Source organism: Lygodium microphyllum, chromosome 18, assembly GCF_053477565.2.
Source record: "Lygodium microphyllum isolate KBCC chromosome 18, Lygodium_microphyllum_v1.1.10, whole genome shotgun sequence".
Taxonomy (NCBI): domain Eukaryota; kingdom Viridiplantae; phylum Streptophyta; class Polypodiopsida; order Schizaeales; family Lygodiaceae; genus Lygodium; species Lygodium microphyllum.
This window is the reverse complement of record NC_141152.1, coordinates 138,336,838-138,347,344: the sequence shown is the minus strand read 5'-3', so window position 1 is coordinate 138,347,344 and position 10,507 is coordinate 138,336,838.

The window sequence follows — 10,507 nt, the reverse complement described above, 5'->3', positions numbered from 1 at the left end:
CCACAACCACATTATTTTCATTGTTTTCTTCTACGTCTTTTGAGCTAGACGTCGCTCCCATCTTCAACCCTTGATTTGTCAAATATCTTATTTGATGTGCTTGACCTTCCAACATATGGGTTCTCATGAAATTAGAAAGACACGAGTAAGCAAATTGCTTGCCAATGACTTGCAATCCATAAGGAGCTTTTGTTAGGAAGGTGGCTAAAGTCAGGTTTGCACCTTAACAATAGCTTCCTAACATGAGTGGAAGACAATGATTGGCTTATCTTATTGCCTTCTATGTAGAGAGGGGGAGGGTGCTATCCATACTAAGATGCGATTTACTACTACACCATTATACCACTTCTATTTTGACCACTATCCATGATAGTTTACAAGGTTGAGCAAGTTGAGCAACCTCTTGATTGCCCTCCTCCAACACTTCTAATCTTCCTTGATGTAACCAATGCCTAATTTTAAGGACTTCTTTTTTTCCAAGATCCACAACTCTTAACTCATAAAATGGGCCACTTTACTCAAGATAGTGAGCCACTTAACTTGAGTAAAGTATGGCTAATTTTTTGGAGCCATGCACCACCTTGCCATGCACCATTTTACTAGCATATGCCCTAAAGGGAAAGGCTAATAAAATTGCAAGGAGAGGAAACAACTATGGATGCTTTGCCTCACCCGACAAAAGCACCTTGTGTGTTGCCTATAATCCTCAAACTTGGAAGTTGCCTAGATTTTAATGTGAACACAATGTAAATTTATATTGATGAAAAGCTATGATAGAATCCACTCCCCCTCCCCCATGCTAGTTGTAAATATTTGTCTCATGAGAATATATATTCCTTTAAGTATTGACCCCCTCCCCCATCTTCCCCCCACCCATCCTCCTCCCACCCCACACACCCCCCTCCTCCCCCTACCTCCCTTAAAAAGTGTGATTCTGGAATTTTTTGACTAGAAACACCCCTAATGTAAATTTTACATGAGATGCATTTATAAACCCCTTTTGTTTTTGGAAAATTGTAAGTCAACATAATAAAAATACCCTTTCTTTTGAACTCACGTGGTATATTACATGTTCTATAAGGTGATCCCCTTGAGGTCGATAGACATATCACCACAAAAGGATGAGTCCACCTCATTCTCAAAGAATTCTTGGACTCCTGTATTTTCATCATTGTTGGTCAATGCTGGCTCCTCTACATGCTCCAAGCTTTTGGTGGCCTCCACCCCTTGCAATATCGACCCCTCTCTTTGCATATTGTCCTCATCTATGCTCGGAACATCTCTTTGACCATATACTCTCGGAATTCGGGGAGCTGAAGGTATAACATACCACCATCAAGGTTGTCAAGGGTTTGTATATAAGATTACCTATTCACAAACACGTACAAGAGAGATTAAACTATTGTGACATGTACCATGTCGTAATACAATTAACAAACAAATGAGTTCATGCACGTGTTCACAATGGGCCGGCAACACAAAGGTGTTGCGCAAATTTGTCCATTTTTTTTCAGAATCTATTTCGAGAAATCCAAATGGATCTCATCGAACTGTTGCTCCAGCTCCTTCAAGTACCACTCTGAGCCACTGCACATCGAATAGTATCATGGAGAAGCTATGGTAATCCACCATAACAATACTTTGCAAGTTCCCAATATACACCATCTCATCTATAACCATGTTTGGATCCGTTGCTCGTCGTGGGCTCTCCTGCTCGAACCTTGCCATGATACTACAGTCCATTTTGGAGCGCATTTTGTCAATACGCTCCACACGAAAATGCCATTCGCGCGACCACCCTGCACTATATATTTTGTACTGTACATTGAAACACTCAAATTAATTGTTGTATATAAAATATAGATACGAAAAATCCTAAACAGTCATCACCTTTGGACTACATCCCCTCAAGAATTCCCACTCCTCCATTGAGATCTCCGCCCCTTCGCGAGACATTACAGTCAAAGCTTCATGCAACTATCGCATTGACATGAACCGCGGTATCTCCTCCATGCCCTTGGGATATTGAATCAGTTGATGGCGCATACTGCATCAAAATTCAAATCACGCTTCCTCTCGATCTTGCCTAGCGATCTGGTACTTTGCGAGCTACATCTCCATAGAGGCATGGTGTAACATACAAAAGTGATTCATCTTCTCCTCCATTATTACAGCATCCATTCTTTTTTCTAATCCATTTCCAACCACCATATCTCCGGTCAGTCTATCATCGTCCTTGAGCGACCATAGCATTTTGTTTTTTGGATCCACTGTTGGTAACCATTGTGAAATATGCACTAGTGCCTCAGATACCAACCAACCTTTAGCCATGCTACCTTCTGGTCGAGCTCGTTGTCGCACAAAGCCTTTGAGGGTTTTCATGAAGCACTCCAAGAAGAACATCCATCGCATATGGACAAGTCCAACAATCTCCACTTCATCTACAAGATGCACAAGGTGGATTTGTATTGTGAGCATGCTGGTAGGCATGTATTTCTAAAAGAGAGAGACCATCTCCACTACTCCCCGTCTCACAAATTCAATAGAGGATGTCTTAATCTCCTTCTGTGAGATCCATTGCACCAAAGTTGAAAACCTGTAATGGCCATGTGTATTTCTGGAGTAAGGCATGCAGCGATCGCGATCGGTAGTACAAACTGCCACAAATGAGAAAGCATCATGAATAATGACTACGCTCCAAATAGCAAAATGTGCACGCCAATTACAATCCATTTGTAGCACAAACCTAACATATCTTATGCCAGTCATGGGATTTTAGCCTTGATAATTGGTCGTCTTTATTAACGGCAGACCAGAGAGAACGCATCATACCCGACGGAGTGCGGATAAACTTGACACACTGTAAGAAGTTGAGCGCAGACCGAGTGGGTTCACGCCATCCATTGCAAGACCGAGCCGAAGATTCCTTCACTCTCGGGCAAAGCCTGGGAAGGTAGAGTCAATGTGGCTCCATGCGCGTGAATCCATTGATATTTGTTGAACTCCATCTATGGACCTATTCTACGCATGCCACGTTTTCAAGCTCGCCATGCTAGACGTACGAAACATGTGGTTTATGCGGGGAATAAGCGAAAAGTGTTTAAGAACTTTTTAAGGGATGGTTTTCCCTTGCAAGTCGTGTCCATACTTGTGAGAACCACACTTTGGACATATCTCCATAGTCTCATATTCTCCTCAAAACAGTATGCAATCATTGATACATGCATGGATGTTGTTGTAGTCCATGCCAAGCTTTCGTAAAACATGTCATGCATTATCACGAGACTCAAGCATGGTATTTGCAGGTGGTAATATATGATACTTCAGTAACCTGAAAAAAATCATAAAACACCTTGAAAAAGCACAAATATTTTTAATGGTAGTGCCGAAAAGAGATCAACGAAGTGTATGTACAAGGTACCTGAACAACTTGGTCACACTTGCATCTCTCCACTCGTATTTTGCTTGCACACTTAGGAGTGCAAGCAGTGTCTTCAGGCGAGATACTTGGCACCCATCATATAATAATATGGATGCTTCCTCTCTAAGCGGATCAGAAGTCTTGATATCCATGGGAATCAATACATCGATCATTGCCTCCATGATCTCAGATTGAAACTCGCTGAAGCATTGTGCGTATTCTATAGACAATCGACACTTTCATCTAATTGCCAGCTTGCATTGAGAGCAAGGACATGGAACACGTTGATTAAGATACGCCTTGCGATCTTGAACAACAAGACCATCGTTTTCCATTTTTTCTATGTTACGACAAACAATTTGTTTTTGTTATCATTCTTTTTTTCTTTCTTAAATTGTTTGAGAAGGGATTTCTTCTCTTGTAACTCAGCAAAAATTAACATATGTAAAGTCTCCACCCACCCACCCACAGATTAACATATATATGTCGGAGTGTTTCCCGTCTCTTTCCCTATTAGGATTAATATTTTTCTCTCTTTTTCTCTCTCCTCTCCCTCTCTCATTTATTTTCTCTCTTTCTCTCATTTTCTATCCCTCTCTCATTTTTTTTCTCTCTTTCTCTCCCTCTCTCATTTCCTCTCCCTCCCTCACCCTCACCCTCTCTTTCTTTCTTTCCCTATTATGTTTAATTTTTTTTCTCTCTCCTCTCCCTCTCTCATTTCCTTTTCTCTCTTCCTCTGCCTCTCTCATTTCCTCTCCATGCCTCACCCTCTTCCTCTCTTTCTCTCTCTCCTTATAAGGTTTAATGTTTTCTCTCTCTTTTTCTCTATCATCTCCCTCTCTCATTTTTTTCTCTCTCCTCTCTCTCTCTCTCTCTCATTTCCTTTTCTCTCTTTCTCTTCCTCTCTCATTTCCTCTCCCTCCCTCACCCTCACCCTCTCTTTCTCTCTTTCCCTATTAGGTTTAATGTTTTTTCTCTCTTTTTCTCTCCCCTCTCCCTCTCTCATTTCAATTTCTCTCTTCCTCTCCCTCTCTCATTTCCTCTCCCTCCCTCACCCTCACCCTCTCTTTCTCTCTTTCCCTATTATGTTTAACATCTTTTCTCTCTTTTTCTCTCTCCTCTCCTTCTCTCATTTTTTCTCTCTCCTCTCTCTCTCTCATTTCCTTTTGCTCTCTTCCTCTCCCTCTCTCATTTCTTCTCCCTCCCTCACCCTCTCCCTCTCTTTCTCTCTTCCCCTATTATGTTTAATGTTTTTTCTCTGTTTTTCTCTCTCCTCTCCCTCTCTCATTTCTTTTTCTCTCTCTCCTCTCTCTCTCTCATTTCCTTTTCTCTCCTCCTCTCCTTCTCTCATTTCCTCTCCCTCCCTCACCCTCACCATCTCTTTCTCTCTTTCCATATTATGTTTAATATATTTTCTCTCTTTTTCTCTCTCCTCTCATTCTCTCTTTTTTTTCTCTCTCCTCTCCCTCTCTCATTTATTCTCCCTGCCTTACCCTCTCCCTCTCTTTCTCTCTTTTCCTATTATGTTTAATGTTTTTTCTCTCTTTTCCTCTCCCTTCCCCTCTCTTTCTCTCTCCCTCCCTCTCCCTCTCCCTCTCCCTCTCCCTCTCTCATTTCCCTCTTATGTTTAATGTCTCCCTCTCCCTCTTTCATTTCCTCTCCCTCCCCCTCTCTTTCTCTCTCCCTCCCTCTCCCTCCCTCTTCCTTTCCCATTTCCTCCCTCTCTCATTTCCTCTCCCTCTCTCAATACGCACGAATTATACCTCATTTCCTCTCCCTCCCTCTCCCTCTCCCTCTCTTTCTCTCTCATTTACTCTCCCTCTCTCAATACACATGAATTTTACAAAAAACAAGTAAAAGAGAGAGATAAAACTCCCTCTCCCTCTCCCTCTCTCATTTTCTCTCGCTCCCCCTCTCCCTCTCCCTCTCTTTCTCTCTCCCTCCCTCTCCCATTTCCTCCCTCTCCCTCTCCCTCTCTTTCTCTCTCATTTCCTCTCCCTCTCTCAATACACATGAATTATACAAAAAAAAAAGTAAAAGAGAGAGAGAAAACTCAAAAGCAAAGCAAGAATGGACAATGCACTTACTGTAAAGGCTCGAAGAAGGGTTTGACGGCCCCTCTTCGTGACGGCGGCTCGTCTTCGCCCTTCGTACACCTCCTCCTCTTCTTCACGAACGGCAACAGTGGTGGCTGTGGCGGTGAGAAGCCTTCTTTCTTCTTTTTCTCTCTTTATCTCCCTCTCAGCAAGATGCTCGCTCTCCCTCTCGCTCTCTCTTTTGTGAATGCGTGAAAAATGACGCACTCTGGTTTTGGCGTGTGTTTTTTTCCTCTGGGTACCATCACTATTTGCGTCGCAAATCTGACGCTAATAGTGATGCAAATAGCGACGTCGCTATTTCTCCTCGCTAAGAAGAGTAGCTATATCCTCATATCCTTGTAGTGCAAGAGGTTGTTCATGCGTATGAAATCAAGAAGAAGAGGGGCTGAAGGATGCTTATTCAGCAATGATCGGATTGCTCCAAGAGAAAAAGAAGGCTAAGGGAAGGTGTTGAGCACTAAAGAATGATCACTGAATGGGCCATTGGCAATCCGTATCTATTATTAAAGAACCCACAATACGCGCATAAGTATGCCTCATTTTAACAAAGAAATTTTACTTCTCTTTTATGTTTGATGGTCTAAATGAAATTCATATGGAACAAAATCTTGTTTGAATCTTGTTTGCATTATAATTGAGGGTTGTGCATAAAAGAAATGCAGAACCATGATGATAACTAGTTGCAATAAATAAATTATAATCCGAAAAGCATATTTTTAGAGTAAAAATGAAGAGTTTGTTGGTTTCGGGTGGCAAAAAGAGATTCACATGGAAAAAAATTATGATAAAAACCATTTCTTAGCTGTGATAATCAATCACTAATCATAGATTAAAAAATAACCTTTTTTTATGTACAAATAAATAGAGAAAAATAACTAAAAATGAAAAAATTTAGGTTTTTGTGCTTTAATTTTTTTTAAAAAAATATGGATAATGTGTATGCATATTTAGCAAGGTTGAGGCATGAGGCATAGCCTCAGATCACCCTTTTTTTTATATTTTAGTGCGTCTTTATTGCTTTATATATCGAAAATAAAAAAAATAAAACCCTACACTTATGCAATGATGCAACACATAAGCGTGAGAGGGAAAGGGTGATGTCAAGAGATTAAGAGGGTTGAGAGGGTTTGAATCTTTGAAATATTTTATTGTGCATTTCATTTTGGAATTGCGATATTTCAGTTTAAGGGGCTAGTAGTACGAGAAATCGGTGCTAGTCTCCATACATCGAAGCATATGTTTAGTGAAGATCATGAAAGGGCTATTTTTCCACATCACAAAATGTTGATTTGATAAATATTTTTTGTGCACTAGGATCATATGCATTATGCATGACGCATGACATGGTATCAGTCTTGGATTGCATAGCAATTGTCTTCGTAGAACATGACTTATACGTAGAGTGGAAAGGAGCCCAAGCTGTAGGTTAGTTATATGGTGAGGATCTATATATTCCTAGATCGTACATAACAAGGAAAGAATAGAGTTTGTGCATTATTTTTTATATGTTGAGCAGCGCATCTTGGGGCCAATCCCCGAGATGTAGGACAGCTGCAGTGGAGGCGCTGCAGTCAGCAAAGAGGTGCTTCCCTTTGTTTGTGCTACGAGGTATTATACCTATATGTTATGGGATCTTCCTTTGAGGAGAAGGGAAAGTATACGTTGGACTACGTCTTAATACAAACACAAAATTGATATTAGGATCTAGTGTAGTGTGAACCTTAGACGCTCCAGGCTGCGAGGCCGTGTGGAGTGTCTTGTGTGTCTTAGAGGTCCGGCTAGTGCTAAAGAGCTAGTGTTGGGCCCATTTTAGGTCTGGATAAGTAAGGATCGTCCATCATCTTGGGAGTGGTATGCATAGAACTTATAATTTGGAGGATTTTGTAAGTTTTCTTTCGGTTATGCTCACTTTCTATTTGGTGTAATACTTGTACTAATATCCTTGTTTTTAATAATACTACTTCACTTTTTCTTGCAATACTTGATTACAAACCACAATTCATAGGGTTGGAGACTCAATATGGAGAGAGGCATAATCTCACTTCTCTTATCGATAGCTTATATGTGCATGGTAGTCTGGTCAGTCATGCCTCTTCCTTCATTTCAGTTTTTATTTTTCTTGTGATGTATTATATTTATAGATTAACCTTTGGTTATTTTATAGTGCAATGTCTATTCGACATTTCATTGCATTGGGACGAGCTCTCAAATGTGAGGAGTTCTAGTAGCCACTTGGATTCGTGGAGCATGCATCCCTTCTTTTTTTAGCCCTATAGTCCATGGAGACTCTTTTTATGTAGGCTTCCTTTGATATATTTCTCATCCTTTGTATGGACTCGCATTTTGTAATATTTATTTGAATGTTTATTTATTTTAGATTTTTCTCCCTATTAGTCCACATAATTTTATGAGATGTCCTTTTTTATATTGTACTTATTTGAAAATTGAATCAACAAACACCTTTTTTCTATTAGCATCTCATGTTGTATGTATTTCAACAATAGTTATAAGCTCAACTTATAAATGATTTATGAGAAACATTGTTCAGCACATATGGCTAGAAGAGTGGGACAATTGTTTACGCTACTTCCCAATTTATTATTTCTTATCTTACCGTCACTATTAGTATCACAAATGCTATATGCATCACAAAAATTATCAGAATGTGCAATACAAAATAAACATACAAATTGTGATGCATATTGCAATGTGTATTGCAACAAATTTATAGAGATGTGTATATTGATGGTTTTAACAAGTGACGATAGGGGTAATTTTTTGGATGAATAATTCCATCACTTTAACATACGATATATAGCTTGTATCTTATAGTGACATAATTTTATGAAATATAATTATTTTTAAAATGTACAAAATACAAGTGTTTTGTGGCAATATAGGTAAAAGCTTTTGTCTTTAACCATTATCACTTGTTGTATGATTCACATATAATATGAAAAGGTTTGTGGGATTCAAAAAGGCTTGTGAAACTCACTCTCATGGGGTAAAAGGGCCAATTAGGTGACATCCCCACACAAAAGAAAAATGCACACCACCCCAATTTAGTGCTAGTTTTGCATTTAGAATGCATAGAAACATGTATCATTTGGTGTGACTCTATTGGCTCCTCATTACCACTCTTTTGTAAAAGCTTCATTTATAGGTAGATCTACTTGCTAAAACTATCAAAATGCGCCAAAAAAAATTATGTGAATGAAAAAAGATCCCTATAAATCTAGTATAAGAATTTTATAACTTGAGAAAAATGATGTAATAAAGGGTTGCAGACATCTTACCATCCCCTCTAAAGAATCACACCCTCCATCAAGCATGATTGAAAACTATTTATCTAGGGGTCATGTAAGCATTAAGAATGCCTTTCAGATGCTCAAGAATTAATGGTGCATTCTCAAAGATGTAGGTGTGAATGTTGATCACACATCCATGTATAGTATCACTTGTTGTGTTCTCCACAATTTTCTTCTAGAGAATACACATAATGAGCACATGGAGGATGGCTTTGATATCCATTTGAATGACAATAATATTGCATAGGACACTACAAGGTCTAAGCATCTACAAAGCCAAGCCCTTTGAGATGTTTTGATCCAATAATGGACTCAATATGTGAACATTTGATCTTAGTTGGTAATTTACGATTGATTTACTCTACATTTTGTATCACTCTTTCTCTTTTGAATATTTATGGATCATTTGAATTAAACTAGTTTAATGTTTGTGGTTTGAGGGGTTTGCTATCACGATTGTGAAAATTTAACATTTGTTTTTTTTTTCTTAAAAGGGTAAATTTAGGGATACACTTTTATTAATTTTATTGGTGGAAGAAACCTTGTTCCAAAGGTATATATGAATGATGTTGAAATTGTGTAAAGCTTAGCATATACTAATGCTAAAAATATTGTATATAAACAATGTTAAAATTGTTTAAATACTACCACATAGTAAATTTCATGATACTATTCAGGTCACATGTGAAGACACAACACATAAAACTTTTCAACACATGAGTGGGAAAAAAGAAATATGTGAGCCTAAGATAGTCACATGTGAAGACACAACACATATAAATTTTCAACACATGAGTGGGAAAAAAGAAATATGTGAGCCTAAGATAATTTTTTAAAAAACCAAAAATTCCATGTAAAAGCATGCATTTTGTAGGTAATCTTTGCAGGATGAGTAGACAATATTGTATGGCATGGCATAATAGGTTTAGGGTCAAAAAATCAAATATGAAAGTATTTGATACCATGTGTCTTTGTTAACTTTTAAAGAATATAATGGGGGGAGGTTTGCACTACTTTGGAGCAATTCTCTTGAGGTATAGTGATTCCTTATGAAAATAGCTTGTCATGTCCTCATACAAAACCAAATTTTGGTTATAATAATTTCTACTTACCTTGCATGTTTCATAGGTGAATATTCATCTCATAATGCTATAGGTCTTTTTAGTCTCTGTCCAGTCAACAATTTTATCATGGAATTTGACTCAGGGGGTCACTCACAAATATATGTATATATAATGTGAGTTCAAAATAACAAATTTTTAAAACACCACTTTTATATTTTTTTACATATAGAAAGGTGTCATATAAAGGGGTTAGTTATAGATTGAATAGAAAAGGGTTGTGTTTTATTCAATAAAAATTCACAGATTAGGATATTTATATATAGGCCATGAACTCATGTTATATAGAGGATATATATATATAGAGAATCCCCCGAGGAATTTGATATGATGGGGGCATATCACTTTTTATTTGGGTTTGATATATACTTCTCTTTGCTCTAGGACTTTGCAAGACTAGTCTACCTTACGACCATTATGGCTTATGTAGCACTACATGCAGCACTCCAGTTGGAACACATGGCAACTTGTTTGATGGTCAAGGAGGAAACTACCACTGATTTAACTATTTCTATGATCATTTCGATAAAGACAGAATGGGTGTAGTGGGGGCAGACT